Here is a 17684-nt window from a genome sequence, read left to right on the forward strand (position 1 = left end):
GATGGGACGACGAAAGGAAAGCTACAGCTCCCGTTGATACACAGGGGAGGAGGGAGGCCTAACTATATCCCATGGGCGCAGATGGATAAAGCCAATTTATTAAAGCTATTGCCCCCGTTATCAGGAGGGGCACGTAAGTGGATATATGCCTTTGAGAAACATACTGCTGGGGTACCCCTAGCTATAGGAGATGTGAAAAGTCTGCTCGTGTCAGCAGTGGGCGATCAGGCTGAAAGAGTATGGGTAAAAGCCGGTTTCCCGGGAGTAACGTTAGACTGTGACCGCCATGATGGGGCCTCCTTTAACACAGTGCGTGCCAGGGTGTGGGATGCCTTACGCGAAACATTCCCAGATACGCCAGACTTACAGTCAGTGATGCAGTGTACAATGAATGACGGGGAGGAGGCTATGGATTACATTTTTCGGGTCCAAGAGATGTGGAGAGCAGAAACGGGCACGCCCTGGTATCAATCGACATCTTTATTTTACTTCATTATAAAAAGAGGGCTCCCAAAGGAAGTGCAGAAGGCGCTCGACAAGATAGCAGGTATTGGAGCAAAGGGATGGCCAGAAATTCAGAGCATAATAGTACACCATTGTAAACGAATTAAGGAGAGGGAGAAGGAGGTGGCGCAGAAAAGATTGGCAGACGAGGCGAAGTTAGTACAGACAAGGTTGGTGAAGGTTGCAGCAGCAGTAGCCGCGCTCCCACACAGCAGAGAGGGAGATGATGAGGAGGAGGGGCTGATAGCACTACAAGGAAGAGTGGCAACTAATTGGGCGGGAACAGGACAGCGGCAGTGGAATGAGCAGGAGCAAGGCGGAGGTCCGCAGTGGCAAGAGTGGACCCCTCGAGGGGGACGAGGTGGGTACAGGGGCCGAAGAGGAGGTGGACCAGGGTACGGGGGAATGGGAGGAAACGGATGGCAGGGTCCTAGAGGTGCACAAGGAAGTTGCTGGAACTGCGGGCGGTGGGGGCATTACTCTAGAGAGTGTAGAAGCAGACCCAACAACGGGTTCCAAGAGGTAGAACAGTATGGCCATCCTCACCCGGGAAGCCCATATGGCCTTCCGATGGGACAACAGCAACTGAGAAGCCCAGGCCAGGGTAATGCTGGCCAGCAACAGGGACCCCAGTACAGAGCACAGAACCACCCACAAAACAATGACAGCGTGCAATACACGCCAGGTAACCCTTTCGCGGTACATGTAAACGGGGCCCCCGCGCCAGCACCTTACAACGGTATGTCAGTGGTTTCCGGAAGTGTATTTAATGAAGGGGGGGCAATGAGACACCCCGCATAGGACAGCCCACAGAGAAAACTTGCGTGTCCAGTCCTATCCACCACCTACAGTGCAGCAGAGGAACCATTGGTAGGGGCGCAGATAGGAGACAAGCAATTCATATTCATGGTTGATTCGGGAGCGGAGAAATCATGTGTCAGAGAGGGCCGATTCCTGTTATCTAACAGGAAGTTAGAGACGCAGGGGTTCTCTGGGGCTGTAATTGAAGTTCCTTACACAGAAGCATTGGATGTAACAGTGGGGGGTAAAACTGTAAAGGCACCCTTACTGTACTATGAAAACTCACCAGTAAATTTATTAGGGAGGGACCTCCTGAGTAAACTTAACATGACTATATCATTCACCGAGAGAGGAATAGTGTGTTCTACACCCGGGATATGCCCCTTGCGTGCAATGCTGGTAGTGCACGCCTACACAACCACACAGGAAATACGAGGGCTGCCACAAAATGAGGAAATGTTCATTGAAGGGCTAAAAACTTTGGCCCTCATAATTCCAGAGCTAAGAAGCATGGACTGGAGGATTCCAGCGGAATTCCTCTTCCGCCCCATAGTATGTCCCAACGCAGCACCAGGATCAGTGGTATCATTGGACTTGCACGCTGTACAGGTATCAGCGAAAAGGATCGCTGTGATTGGGGTGGACGGAGAAGGATGTGAGTGGCGCACAGTGCTGTGTACAAACGCCAACATCGCCCTACGAGAGGTAACAGATGAGGATCTCTTTTCTGACACAGAAGGGGATGGCGAGATAGTGATGGAAATAGCGATGCCCTGTGACATTTTAATACAAGCCAGGGAGACCCCCGTCCAATTAATGACAGTGGTAGGAGCACCGCCGTCATTTTTTGATGACGACATGAGGTTCGTACCAAACAATTTATGGACAACAGTCCCCCATGATGTAGGGCTGTTGCACGGAGTACAACCTGTGGTAATAAAACTGAAGCAAGGAGCAATTTTACCCCGAGTTAAACAGTATCCATTGTCCCGTGAAGCTGAAGAAGGGATAAAAGAAACAATAAATGCACTACTAGCACAAGGGATAATAGTGCCTTCAAACTCCCCATGTAACACATGTATTTATCCAATCAAAAAAGCAAAAGGAGGGTCTTGGAGGATGATACAGGACTTACGCCCCCTCAATGATGTAATTCAGAAGGAGTTCCCTCTAGTCCCGAACCCTGCATCGATACTATGCAGCATCCCGAAAGCGGCATCACATTTCACAGTAGTAGACTTGAAAAACGCATTTTTCTCAATACCCCTAGCTGAAGAGAGTAGCTACCTTACCGCCTTCACACTGGGGGGTAAGAGATATGAACACTGCAGACTACCACAGGGATACTGTGAGAGCCCGAGCATATTCAACCGCATATTGCATGAAGACTTGGGAAACCTATCAGTTGAGAGTACGATTATTCAGTATGTAGACGATCTATTAGTGTGTGCACAAGACGAAGCAACATGTAGAAAAGATTCAACAACGCTCCTGACTTTACTGGCCAACAAGGGATACAAGGTAGACAAGGAGAAGCTACAGTACTGCCTGACTGAGGTCTTATACCTGGGACAGCTCATATCAAAGGATGGAAAAAGAATAATTCCCGACAGGGTAGAAGCAATAAGATCAGTAGGAGCACCCACAACAGTGAAAGATATGCAGAAATTCCTGGGGATGTGCAACTATTGCCGAGCATGGATATTAGATTATGCAGCATACACGAGGCCCCTCCTACAAGCACTCAAGGAAGCACAACAGGAGAATGAAAAAATACAATGGTCAGAAGAAATGAGCGAATCATTTCAATCATTGAAAGAGCTAATTTCAAGCGCTCCAGTACTAGCAAACCCCGATTATGGACCCAAATTTTACCTATTCTCACACTGCAAGGAAACACTCATGACCGCAGTACTGACACAAAAAACATCCTTAGGACACAAGCCATTGGCTTACTATAGTGGTACTTTAGATGGCGTGATACAGGGCCATTTCGCGTGCGAGCAATCACTCGCTGCAGCCGCGTTCGCGATTGAGAAAAGTGCCACAATAGTAATGGGTTGCCCTGTGACATTGTTTGTGGAACACTCATTATTTGCAATACTTGAGAGATCAAAAAGCACACTGACCACACAGCGGGCGACCGCCTACGAGATTATATTGTCCAGTGCCAATATCCATATAGTGAGATGCAAGACAGTGAACCCCGCCACATTCATTACAGAAGCGTGCACACTCGAAGACATGCAGAACCACGATTGCGCAACTTACACAGGAGAAAGAGGGGAGGACACAGTGGTGTGTGAGAACGCTCTAAGCGAGGGGGAAGTGTACTTTGTGGATGGGTCTGCATCAATTGACGTGGACACGGGAGAAAAACACGTTGGCATGGCAGTAGTGAGGTTAGAAGATGGTGAGTATGAAACACTAGTACAATACCGCCTCCCATCACATTACTCCGCACAGGCAGCAGAGCTGATTGCGCTCATAGAAGCACTGCATGCAGCAAAGGGTTGTGCAGTGACAATATACACAGACTCAGCCTACATGACGACGACAGTACATGGAGGGCTAGCAAGATGGGGGCGTAGGGGATTTAGACGGGCAGACGGAACACCAGTACAGCATGCAGAATTGTTGAAAGAGCTAATTGAGGCCCTACAAAACCCTATTGCAGTAGCAATAGTAAAGTGCCAAGCACATACATCCAACACAGATGTTGTGTCTTTGGGGAACGCGGCAACGGACGCTGCCGCCAAGGAGGCTTCCTATTTTCAGAAATATGACACAGGTGAGTACATACTTAAGCACAAAAGAAACGAAGAGCCCCCAGAAGGATACAACATGATGCCCATATCACAAATACTAGAATTGCAGGAAGGAGCTAGTGCAGAGGAAAAATTGATGTGGACAAAACGGGGATGCAGCAAGTCGGGAACAGACCTGCTGTGGCGGCAAAATAACTCAGGGAAAGTGGTAATGCCAATACAGTACTAGAAATTGCATTTCAACAGTTACACTTCCCTGCACATAACACCAAACAGCACATCGCAGCAGAAATACAGGAAGAATGGTTCGTGCCCTGTCTCCAAGAGCATGTGTCTCGGTTGGCAATGGAATGTACAACATGCCAAATATACAATTCAGGAATGACATTATGTACTCTCCGGGGAACAATTCCTAAACCCATTGGCCCATTCAGAGAGCTGCATATAGATTATGCAGACATGGGGGAAAGGTGTAATGGCGCGCGGTACATGATCGTGGTTGTGTGCCCATTTTCAAGGTTGGTGGAAGCAGGACCCTGTGCGCGACCTGATGCCAAAAGCGCCGCCAAGTTCCTAGTAAGGGAAGTGTTCCCGCGCTGGGGAATTTGTGACGTGATTCGCTCAGACAACGGCAGCCATTTTGTAAATGAGCTTTTCAAGGAAGTCACTACATTATTGGGAATAAAACATAAATTATGTTCAATTTATCATCCTCAAAGTAATGGCGTAGTGGAAAAGATGAACGGACTGTTAAAGGGCAGGTTATCAAAACTGTGCTTTTCATTAAAGAAGAATTGGATTTACTGTCTACCCCTTGCGCTATTTGAATTGAGAAATCAGCCAAGCAAAGACCACCATTTGTCCCCGCACGAGATCGTGACTGGGAGACGAATGAACACAGCACACTCTCCACTGCGCGAACACTCAGATGCTCACAGAAGCGCCGCAATATTGGGAGATGAGTTCACAGACTATTTAAGGAAATTGACAAGGGCAGCGCGCGTGATATCAAAGCAACTGTCCCCACCCTTCACTAGAGAAGAGGGTAACGTCACAGAGTCCGTCACGGAGCCAGAGCAACAGCTACAGCTGATGCCAGGCGACTCAATTTATGTCAGAAGCTTTGTGCGTCGGTGGAATGCACCACGATTCCATGGCCCATATGAGGTAATATTTTGCACGCCCACGGCAGTGAAGGTGAAGGGCTTGAGGTACTGGGTACACTTGACCGATGTACGGAAGGCATATAGCAATGTACAAGAGGAGGTAGATGAGGAGGCACAGACAACAGCAAACGATGCAACTGAACAGAATGACTGAATATGAACTTGTGTGTGTATATTGGTACTAGATTTGAATGGGAGAATAACTGAAAAGGATACTTAAAAAAAAAAAAAAAAAAAATGTGAGTTTTCTCTTTTCATCTTGTTGATTTGTATATACTTAATGAAATGACCAAATTATGGCCTGTATACACCCTTGTCTGTGAATACCCCTCCTCGCATCCCCACCCGCCTCCATTTCCCGTCAAATATATATTGGCACTGATGATGCTAGCAAAATGTTTACATGCATGCACTTAATGCACTTTTATATCTCAAACAGGAGCTTCCATGTCATCTAACGGGCAGCCTGCAACGGATAGAATTAGTAGAATGAGAGAATTAGTACATGAGAGATGCAGATATTCGTATGAGTGTGGATTATCTGTATGCATCACATTGTTTTTTATGCTAATGTTTGGTCTGGTTACATATTGGTTTGTAGCGTTCATCTCTATCGAGATGAACGAGGGGGGAGGGATTAACAGCACTACTGGGCCCAATACAACTACAAGGGCCAATACAAGGGAAGGTGATTTTTTGAGATGGGACGGAACTAAACTTGTATGGGGGTATCATACCACACCATCCAGTGCTGTCATTGTACAAAGAAAGAAGCCACAAGGTGGAATGCAGAACAACACAGTGTCTCCACCAGGGGTATCTAATTACAATGCCCACAGTTTAAATGACCGAAACCCGTCGGCCATATCGTGGTTGTATAACACCCCCACCAGCCAGCCTGCCCCCATACTAAACAACTACCTGCCAGATAACGTCAGGAAGGAAGAGGAAAAGCTGCTAGCAATACACGAAATATTATATGATGCATGGGCCAAGGGGGGCGGGAATGAGAAAGGGGGGTCTAGTTTGTCCCTTGCCCAGGGAGTTGGGAAGTACATGAGGAACAAGAACAACAGACGGAAGAGGGAAGCAGGGAGGAGGAAGTATGATGAGTACTATGGGCTAGGTCTAGATAAGATGGAAGACCCACGACACCCCCACCAAACAAATAAGTGGTATGCAGATATGAGTGCCACAGCTAAACAAACAACAAACGAGAGCTGTTATGTTTGCTCCCTCATCCCTCACGCATCAGGTACACCCAAAGTACTGTTACCCAAAGAGTTGCCAATTATAGATGCCCAATGTCTCCTTCATCTCACGTTATGCAGAATTAAGAACACCTTCCAGGCACATGAAGTGACTTTTCAAATGCTGCAGAACGAGAAAACGTGCTACCCAAAACCGGCAGGGGTGGTATGTCTGAAAGAACCATTTTTTGTAATTGAAGGGACACTTTTTTCTGATAACAAGCCGAAAGATGAAGAAGTAGTGTGCAAAGCGGAAGCACTGAGAGGTGTGGCACCGGAGAAATTGCAGTGGATAGAAGAAACATGTACACCAGTATGGAAGGAACACATTTCAAAACTAACTTGGGTAACTGCCATCGAAAAACCTTTCAAACTACAGAGCGAAATGGACTATGAACTGTGTTTTAAAGGAGAAGGGAGAACCTCCATGGGAACAAACAAGAGCTGTAACAAGACCCTCACCATCCCAGATCTAAGAAAAGGGACTGCGGCCCTTATGGACACGTACTGGGTATGCGGCAACCAGGCATACCTACACCTCCCCCCGTCATGGAGTGGCAGCTGCTCAATGGCCACTCTGCACTCAGCCCTAATGGTGATACCCGAAAGCCACATCGATGGGAGCAAAAGGACACAGGAACGCATGCAGCAAAGTGTGGCTCAACCAACTGCAGAGTCACAAATGTATGTCCTGTCTTCCGGAAGCAAGGGAGAGGTGCTGACCCGTAACAGACGAGCATCCAATTATATATCAAAGGCATCATCAGAACTATTGGCTCAGATCCCAGACAAATATCGATTATTCAGCTCAGCAGAAACATTTTTTGCCTCGCTCGTCTCAAGTGTCCAAGCAAGGGCAAACGCAAAATGGCTCCAGATAACCCGCTGGGAATTGATTCAGCTGGCAAACGACACTGAAGAAGGGTTCAATATAATAAAAGTGGAACTAAGAGCTTTACGACTGATGACCATGCAAAACAGGTATGTCCTGGACCTGTTGACGGCGATAGACGGCGGTGTTTGCCGAAAAATAGGAAGTGCCTGTTGCACTTTCGTACCTTCCGAAGACGCAGAGAACGGCTCCCTATCCCATGTGATTGAAGCAGTCCACAACCTAGGAGAAAAAATGAAAATGGAAGGTGGAGCAGAAGACAGTACATGGTTCGATAACATCTTCTCCTGGGTCCCCTCATGGCTTGGAATAACTGTGAAATTTTTGATGCCAGCTGTGGTGTTCCTCCTTTTAATTTTTTGCCTGTGCCAGGTGGGTCTTCGAGTTTGTGCTAACGCAGTACCAAATGGTGCAATGATGATGGTGACAGTGGGCAACTCACAAGGTACAATAAAAACGATGCAAGAAGCACAAGTACAAACAGGGATAGATAACACACCCAGGTACCAACTGGTGCCTATGTACCACGATAAGGATATTGTAGATAAGTTATGGCACACCACCATCAAAGAGCCCCGTATACTAGAATGGTACGAGGAAGTTTGGGTAGATTTAGAAGGAGACGGTGGATGCATATACCTAACGTGTACTCCAGATGAATACGCCAGGAGAGGTGAGAGCTTAAGGGGGGTGTGCAGAGCATGGATGCCCATCAAAGGAACTCCTGCATGGGATGAGGCAGTGATGGACGAAGCAGAATGTAGAAGGATAGAGGATTTAAAGAATTTGTTACTTAAGTAACGAAAGGGGGGAAATGTAGGGGAGGACTGGTCCAAGAGACCCCCCTCGCCTGCGTTTTCTCCCCAGGTGAGGGCAATGGCTCATTGGGCGTCCCCTCATGCCACCCGGGCCCAGGTGGTGGAGGGTTCACCCGCTGGAGACATTGCCCACACGTATTGATTGCCCACACGTATTGATTGCCCAACACATATTGACTGCCCACATGTATTAAAATTTAGCTAGGCCCAGAAACCATTTTATTTGGTAAAGATGGTGTGAGCTTGGCGCACTGTAGCGCGGCCCCCACCCTTGGAGAGTCTCAGTCATCCCTGTCGCCGCAGCACCCTGGCAGATCTGCTGCAAGCACGTTCCCACGAACAAGACGGACATGAGCTAGCGTAATACACTAACATTGTATCAGTTCACCTCCCGCAGTGTATCATCGCTCCCAGCATGACCCGGCCAGCAGGCCTGGGAAATGAAAAGAACAGTAAAACGGTCATCAGATGGCAGACAGTCTTTATATATTAATGTCAAGACCACTCGCAAAGTATGCTTTCTTCCACAAAACCCTTAATATTACAAAAGCCTGTAAAATGTATAAACATAAGAAAGCATGCTTCCATGATATAAGCCATGGCGAGCCCACACCATTGCAGTTGGGTGCTAAAAACAAAGGAACGCACCAGGGATCTATTTTGTTACGTGTATCACTGGGAAACTTACACTCTATGGGCTTGCGCCATAACTGAACTAATGCTGCTAGAGGACACGAGAAGATGAATGTAACCATACAGAGGGCTTATGTGAAGGATGCACGAGAAGGCGTTTGTCATGTGTGCATGTCTAGGCCCCACATGTGCCACCACCGTCACGAACAGTGGCGGGTTATTTTCTGTGTACTCCACCAATTCTAATTCTACCTCACTTACTGCAAATATATATGCATATAACTAAGTACTGTAGTTGTTAAAACATAATGTATGAATAAGGTGCTCAGACTGGATATAATCGAAACGCATCTAGCAAAGTTTAAATGCATGTTTTGTATTGATTTGAATAAGTATCATAGAGTGTTCAAATGTTTGTGATGTCTTTACCTAAAATCGGCAACACACGAGGGAGATACCTTTGTGAAATACGGGCAAAGCCATTCCCCCTCCCACCCTGCGAAGACTGCTAAGGCATGAGAACAAAGACCGCGCCGCACTGCTTTACCTCCCCAACCAGACTGGAGCCGCTTCAAAGAGTTGTAATCCCCTCTGTAGCACCCAAGGCCGCGGCCCGCCACCTGCATTATTCACAGCTCAGCAGTAAACCTCTGCCTGAACACACGCGCCCCCTTGTAAACCCCACAACCTACCGGACCATCTCAGACTTATGGCCCTGTGCAATCAGGACACCCAACACGTTGACAACACACAGAGGAACATCCATAACAACTTCTAACAAGGCAGAAAGACTTGTACCGCCCGTCCCAGGCCCTGAAGCTTAGCCCCTCGACCTATGGCCTCGGTCAACAGGACACTGGTAACCATGTCCTGACGTATTACCTCCAGACCCCTCACAAGGTACATTCCTCCTGTGTGCATTAACCTATAGTATAACCTATTGGAAGATTTACTAAAGAGAATAATATTGAAATGACTGAATGACTGCGGTGTGCATGGCATAGGGCAACCAAGTCAGGAAAAGACATTCATCTCTGACACTGGCCACAACAACACCGTCCGGATGAACTCAGCCGACCTGCCAGGCCCAGCCCAACCCACGAGGCTGACCAGTGACGTCGTCCAGCCGAAGCCAACCACATCGCAGCAGCACCTATAGTTAGTCGTCGCCACCCAATCCCATTACACTTGTGCCCCCTATAGTGTGTAGGTTCTTATGACGTTTTTTGTAAATATATACGCCTGTCTTTGCTATTGTCAGACAGAGCGCTCTCGGAGGTTGCAGAGTTCTTTGCATGCCCTATTCTGATTGATAAACTCCCATTTACGCTCACCCGCACTCTGTCTTGGCCTTATTCCCATCCTGGGAGAGTCCTTCATTGTCTCTCATTGCGGAGAGGATCGTGCTGTTTGGGGACGCTTGCCTTCAGAGTGCAACGGAAAACAAGTGCAACCGCATTGGGAGCTCATGTAAATTGTGTAGGAAAACGCATAGCATGTATTTGGATGTTCAAGCTCACCATGTGTCACTGCCATCAGTCTCAGTGGCCAGTTGTTCCTGCGTGCTCCACCAACCTTAATGCTACCTCGCTTATCTTGCATGCATAGAGTGTAACAAAATGTCATGGCTATTAAATGCTTAACATATAGGTAACAATAGCAACATTGGTATAGGTAACACATTTGAAATGACAATGTAAAGGCAATAGCAATGTAGACATGTAAGCTGTGAAGAAAAAGCTCAATGAGTATTGTACAGGATATGAATTATTATGTCTTTTTGTATAACCTGCAAACACATGAGGAAAACACCACTGTGGGCATATCCAAGGCCACTTCCCCTCCCTCCTCAGTGAAGCTTGCCAGATGAAAGACAGAGGCCCGGGCTGCTCTGCCTCACCTCCCCCAATTTGGCTGGAGCCGCTTCAAGCATCCACGTTCCCCCGGAGCTCCCATGGCCGCAACCAGCCACCTGAATTATTTACAACCCAGCAGTAAACCCCGGCCATAAACACAGGCCAAAAGGTGCCCTTTCTAAGGCTCCACGACCCACCAGCTCACCCCAGGTTAATGGCCCCTGTAAAATTAGGACACCCAATATTATAGCAGCACTGCAGGAACCCATTCATAATGACTTCTAACGAGACACGAAAACTTGGACAGCTCACCCCTTGCCCTGAGACCCAACCTCGTGACCTATGATACCCGGCCAACAGGATGATGGTAACCATGCATTGATATATCACCAAAGGACCCCACTCTAGGTGCATTCCTCCTGTGTTGCATTAACCTTTAGAATAACCTATTGTAGGATTTACAGGGGAAGATAATATTGCGGTATTGAATGAATGCGGTGTGCGTGGCCTTAGGGCAGAAAGCCAAGGAAGACGTTCATCAATGACACTGTCCATGCCTGGCACAACAGCACCGCCCGGATGAGCCCAGCTGACCTGCCCGGCCCACGTTGGCAACCAGCGACGTCCACCAACCACGGCGAACAACGTCACAGCTGCACCTATAGTTAGTCATCACCACCCAATCCCCACGAACATGTGCTCCCTATAGTGTGTTGGTTCTTGTGACGTATTTTGTAAATATATACGCCTGTCTTTGCTAATGTCAGACAGAGCGCACTCGGAGTTTGCAGAGTCCTTTGCATGCCCTATTTTCGACTTAGATAAACTCCCATTAAGCTCACCCGCACTTTGTCTTAGCCTTATTCCCATCTTGGAAGAGTCTGTTATTGTCTCTCATTGCGGGGAGGATCATGCTATCAGGGGACTCTCGCCTTCACAGGTCAGTGCCGTCGAGGAGGCTAGGGCATTGGTTTGTCTGGTAAATGTAAGGGCAGAGTCAATATAAATTCCTAATGTTTTTACCTCCTTTGCTACTCTTATAAGATTTTCATCAATATTGAAAGATGAGACCAAAGGCCCTAGTTTGTTTACTTTAGTGGGAGAGCCAAGAAGGAGTAGCTCAGTCTTTTGGTCATTTGAACAGAGACCGTGCTTCACCATACATATTTGGATGGTACTGTAGATGTCATTAAGTGTCTTACTGTCTGCAATGTGGTCACCAGTGATAGGTATGAGTATCTGGGTATCATCCGCATAACTAGTGTAGATAATACCCAGATGGTCAAGAATATCAAAAAGAGGCTTGGTAAACACATTGTAGAGGGTTGGGGAGACGCATGATCCCTGTGGTACTCCAAAGGACACAGGGGAGGCTGGGGAAGAAGCAGTGGGGAGAAGACTCTCATGGACCTGTTACTAAGGAAGGATTCAATCCACGCATTAGCTTGGTCCGCAAAGTGTGCAGGAGATGACAGGTGTTTACATAGGATTTTATGGTTCACCAAATCAAAAGCTGCAGAGAGGTCATGTAGCAGAAGTAAGGCTGATTTGCCTTTGTCTTTTAAGATCTGTATTTGGGATTTCAGATCAATGAGTGCAGTCTCAGTCCCATGTCTAGGTCTGAAGCCTGACTGTCTTAATCCTAGCATATTGTTGGATTCCAAGTGTTGTTGTATCCGGAGGGGTGTCCAGTCATTATCTCGAAAACAAAATGTCGAATTACAATAATGTCGAAGCAATAATGTCGAAAACAAAAATGTCTAATTGTTTTTTTTTTAATGTACATGTTTTTTTGGGGTTCCGGTGGTAAAAAAAGGGGGTAAAACATAAAAAAAAAATTAAAAAAGGGGGGTTGGGGGGAACCCCCCCATTTCGAAAAAAAATCAACAAAAAAAAAGAAATTCGACATTTTTGTTTTCGACTTTATTTTTTCGACATTATGACTTTCGACATATTTGTATTCGAGATTATGACTATAAACCATCTGGAGGTATGCTGCGCGATCCAGAATTTTCAACAGGAAAGGGACTGTGGTGATGGGTCTGTAATTAGATGGGTTATTCGGGTCAATGGAGGGCTTTTTTAGTAATGGGAATACCCAGGCATCTTTAAGATTAGGGACAGTGTTTGTGTTAAAGGAGGCGTTGATGAACGAGGTAATGAATGGAGCAAGTTCCACAGCTGCCTCTTTGATGAGCGGGGTGGGGCATGTGTCACCCTGACAGTTTGATGGTTTGCTTTTGAGTATAATTGATTCAACTTCTTTGATCGAGAGAGGTTTGAAAGTAAATTGCGGTATGTTCAATACTGGGTGAGGCGGTGTGTCTTGATGGGAAGCAGTGTCTATATGGCTTTTTTTTGTTGGATTTTGTCTAAGAGTAGGCTCATTTTTTCTTGGAGCGCCTTTTTAATTTTCGTGCACCAAGAGGTATCTTTGGTGCAGATGTCTGGTTCAGGGGCTGGAGTTTCTAGTTCTTTCAATATATTGAATAATTCCTTTGTACTGGATGTGGCTTTAGCTATACGATTATTAAGGTTATCTTTTTTGGCCTGGATGATAGCTGTCTTGTAGGTAATTGAAGGGCTGTGAAGTCGGCCTTGTTAGATAAAGATGGGGAATTCCTGCAAGTGTATTCTGCCGCTCTTTTTTCTTTCCTTAAAGCCTTAAGTTGAGGGGTGTACTATTTATTAATATTCGCTTGGAGTTTGGATTTTTGGAGTTTAAGAGGATGTAAGACATTGATGGCATTGAGTATAGTGTCATTATAAATGTTCACAAGAATAGTAGGGTATGTGTGTTGGCTGTCAAGGGGGTAATAGGTTTAAGTAGAGGCAGTAGGTTCTGAAGTGTGAGGTTCCATTTGCTTCTCGCCAACATGGCCGGCGCTTGTGTTTGTAGGGTAGAAGGTGTTGACTCATCAATGAATGGTAAAGGTGATCAAGTGATGATCGGTCCATGCACAAGGTGTATTAGTGAGTATGCTAATGTTACAGTTATGGTCAGCTACCCAATCTAATATTATTCCTTTGTCGTGCGTGGGGTCATTTACACAGTTTACAAATCCTAGCTCAGATATAGTGTCCTTAAGGGAGGTAGCTTTGGTATCTTTCAGGTCATGAAAGCCTAAATTGAAGTCTCCTAGGATGGTGACTTGGGAGATGTTTTTGGTGTTAGTAGATAATAGATTTGCTATGTCATTTTCAAAAGTAGAGGTTAGTCCTGGGGGTCGGTAGATCAGGTGTAAGGTAATAGTTGATGTTGTAGATGTAGCTAGTTTCACAGATAGTAATTCCGCAGATGGTAGGTGGCTTTTATTAATAATTCTTAAATCAAGTGCAGTTTTATAAATGATAGCAACTCCTCCTCCTTTTGAGGTGGTGCCCTCTCTGTCTGAATGTAGAGTGGAATAATTCTCTGGAATGGCTAGTGATAAGGTAGGGCCTGAAGCTGTATTTAGCCATGTTTCCGTGATGGCTATAAAGTCTAAGTCATGCAGTGTTATGATGTCTGCTATGTCCAATGCATGTGCTTGGAGCCATCTAGCACTAATGAGTCCAGCTTTTATAGGGTTTGCATCAGGTGTGGGTAGGGTGGCCAACTCTTTGATAGTATTACTCAGGACACTTGACCACAAGGCGGCGATGACGTCAAAACCTCATTCACGTTTGGCCTGCCCCTTTTTAAATTTACATTTTTTTAATGGCTCTTAATTCCTGGCTTAATTGAAATGCAAATGGTTTGTCCTTGGGAGGTGTTGGTCACGTTTTTTTAACCGCAAACATGACCACCACAACCCCAGGAACAAACCATTAGTATTTGAATTAAACCAGGTGTGGAGCTAGGGTGGCCAACTCTTTGATAGTCTTTTGCGGGACACTTGCCCACAAGGCAGTGATGACGTCACATCATTCACATTTGGCCCGCCCCTTTTTTTAATGTATTTTTTTTTAATGGCTCTTAATTCCTGGCTTCATTGAAATGCAAATGGTTTGTCCTTGGAGGGTGATGGCATAGCTCTCAACCATTTGTCTCGCAATGGCGGGTGAAATCACCCGATTTTGTTTTTGGCGGGTGAGACGCCCATTGGAATGAATGGGCGTGCAGGAGGCTTGACGGGTGAGTCAGCCTTTGCAAGGCGGGTGACACCCGCCAAAAGCGGGTGAGTTGAGAGCTATGGTGATGGTCACGTTTTTTAAATGCAAACATGACCACCACGACCCCAGGAACAAAGCATTAGCATTTGAATTAAGCCAGGTGTCCGAGCGTTACAGCTTGACCTGTAGACTCAAAAGGAGCTGGGGCTGCAGAGCCGCCGGAGAAAGAAAGCATCAGGCGGCAGCGCCATGCAGTGTACATGGCCACTTCAGTTTGCAGAGTGGCTGTGCTGGAGGCAGGTTGTCCTGACTAAAGTCCGGGCAACCTGCGGGACAGAGTCCCTAATTGCGGGACAATCCTGTGAAATCCGGGACAGTTGGCCACCCTAGGTGTGGGCGATTTCAGCTTTTGGCCTGGCAAATAGGTGGGGAGTTAGGTTTGATGGCGCGGTGTAGATGACATTGAGTTGGGTTGTGGGAACAGAATTTGGAGCCAAGTCTATTAAAAAAATGTAATTTCAATACTTATAGAGCAAAACATAGTGTGTTGTCACTGTTTTACTTGTAACACTGAAGTGCAGTACCGAATTTTGGGCATGTGTAGGGTACAGTTGGGCTATAATTTGTATTTGCATTTTTGGCAACCGTTCAAGGAAGCGGCTCTTTAGTGTATCTCTACTAGCGCCTCGAGAAAGCCTTCCACCATTTTGGATAGGAATTCGTGCACGTAGACCGCGATGTCTAATGAATGGGCGGCCTTCTTGGAACGGGGTACTTGTCCCAAACGGAAAAGCTGTTGTTGAGCGTTGCCATCTTGGGCCGGGTCAGGCGGCCATGGAATAAAATGGCGGCTCTGAAGGCGGCCATCTCAAACGGTGACACTCCTTTCACGATCGGGGGAGGTGCAAGGCCGAGGCTAAGCGACAAACAGTGTGACTGACAGGGCGGGAAGGCGGCGGGCGCTCGCTAGCTCACTCCCGAGCGACGGAGGCGGACATGTTGACATGGTGAAGTGAAAGCAGTAAGTACGAGACATGGGAACATGAAGGGCGAGCACCACTCGCCTTCACAAGCAACGGCTTCCTGCTTTAATGTTCGCCGTGAGAATCGGTTAAAGTCATATTTCAGTGGATGAAACGTGTCTTTATCCAGTTTGTCAGTTTTTCTTAGGAAACTACTTTCAGAATGAGAAAGAGCTGCCATTTGTCTTTTTTTGTTTCGCCTTTCTGGCATGTTTGTGTACCCGCCAATTAATACCCACCATTTTGCCAGTGAACATCTCGGATGCTCATGTCATGTGTGCTGCAAGCTAACTGAGGAGGCCGCCACATCAGGGACAGGCAAAGCGTGCCTCGTGTGAAAGCGAGGGAAAGCGCATGTGCCTGACTTTAGAATGGCCACCCCTGCGCGGTTTAAGACGCGCAGTTCAGTTGCCCGGATCGGCCGTTGGTTGTCCTTCGTCTGTGTCTATTTCTGGGCCTCTCTCGAGGGGTGGGAGGCAGCCACCGGCGAGGCCCCGCCCTCGCGGCTGGCCAATCGCGTGCCGGGCAGCGTGCAGGGCCCGCCTCCTGGCCGCAACGGAGCGCCGCGAAAGAGGGTGAGATTTAAAGGGGCCGCGCGCGGCTCTGGCGGGACCGAGGGCAGAGCGGGAGCTTGAGGCACGGGGCGCCCGAGCGAGGCCGGGGGCGGTGCACTGGCCCGGAGGGAGCCCAGCTGCTGGGGGCCGCCAGAGGTACTGGAGCAGCGGCCGGGTGCCTGCAGAGGGAATGATGGGGAGGGGGGACTAGAGGCCTAGGGTGAGAGGGGGAGGGGCCAGGGAGCAGCGGCCTAGGGGCAGGGAGCGTGGGCTGGGGCCCCTGGGCAGGGCCTGGGGGAGGGGCACCACGGGGAGTGGGGAGGGGCTCCCACCAGCCCCCAATAGCAGGGCCTGGCAGTCACACGGGATGGAGGCCTGCACTGGCAGCCTGGGGGGGAGGTATGCGAGGGCCCCTGCTGAGAAGGGGGGGGGAAGACCCTGAGGCAAGTGGGCATGCAAGGGGGGGGTCCTAGACCCTGAGGCAAGTGGCATGTGAGGGGGTGTAGACCCTGAGGCAAGTGGGCATGCAAGGGGGGGTCCTAGACCCTGAGGCAAGTGGCATGTGAGGGGGTGTAGACCCTGAGGCAAGTGGGCATGCAAGGGGGGGGGGTCCTAGACCCTGAGGCAAGTGGCATGTGAGGGGGTGTAGACCCTGAGGCAAGTGGGCATGCAAGGGGGGGTCCTAGACCCTGAGGCAAGTGGTATGTGAGGGGGTGTAGACCCTGAGGCAAGTGGGCATGTGAGGGGGTGTAGACCCTGAGGCAAGTGGCATGTGAGGGGGTGTAGACCCTGAGGCAAGTGGGCATGCAAGGGGGGGTCCTAGACCCTGAGGCAAGTGGCATGTGAGGGGGTGTAGACCCTGAGGCAAGTGGGCATGCAAGGGGGGGTCCTAGACCCTGAGGCAAGTGGCATGTGAGGGGGTGTAGACCCTGAGGCAAGTGGGCATGCAAGGGGGGGGGGGTCCTAGACCCTGAGGCAAGTGGCATGTGAGGGGGTGTAGACCCTGAGGCAAGTGGGCATGCAAGGGGGGGTCCTAGACCCTGAGGCAAGTGGCATGTGAGGGGGTGTAGACCCTGAGGCAAGTGGGCATGCAAGGGGGGGTCCTAGACCCTGAGGCAAGTGGCATGTGAGGGGGTGTAGACCCTGAGGCAAGTGGGCATGTGAGGGGGTGTAGACCCTGAGGCAAGTGGCATGTGAGGGGGTGTAGACCCTGAGGCAAGTGGCATGTGAGGGGGTGTAGACCCTGAGGCAAGTTGCATGTGAGGGGGTGTAGACCCTGAGGCAAGTTGCATGTGAGGGGGTGTAGACCCTGAGGCAAGTGGGCA

General features: G+C 48.4%; 1 protein-coding gene across 5 annotated transcripts in view; it reads left to right on the top strand.

Annotated features, from left to right (window-relative positions):
- The first annotated feature begins 15702 nt into the window (after positions 1-15702).
- The window catches only part of ZMYM3 (zinc finger MYM-type containing 3), a 1331158-nt gene continuing 1329176 nt past the window's right edge, over positions 15703-17684 (top strand). For 3 of the 5 annotated variants that reach the window (XM_069612371.1, XM_069612375.1, XM_069612374.1), the window contains exon 1: positions 16387-16515. The gene's annotated coding sequence lies outside the window, so the exon portion shown is untranslated. The other 2 variants (XM_069612373.1, XM_069612372.1) reach the window with 2 other exon arrangements.

This window comes from Ambystoma mexicanum, chromosome 5p (assembly GCF_040938575.1).
Source record: "Ambystoma mexicanum isolate Mex_15411 chromosome 5p, UKY_AmexF1_1, whole genome shotgun sequence".
In the NCBI taxonomy this organism is placed as follows: domain Eukaryota; kingdom Metazoa; phylum Chordata; class Amphibia; order Caudata; family Ambystomatidae; genus Ambystoma; species Ambystoma mexicanum.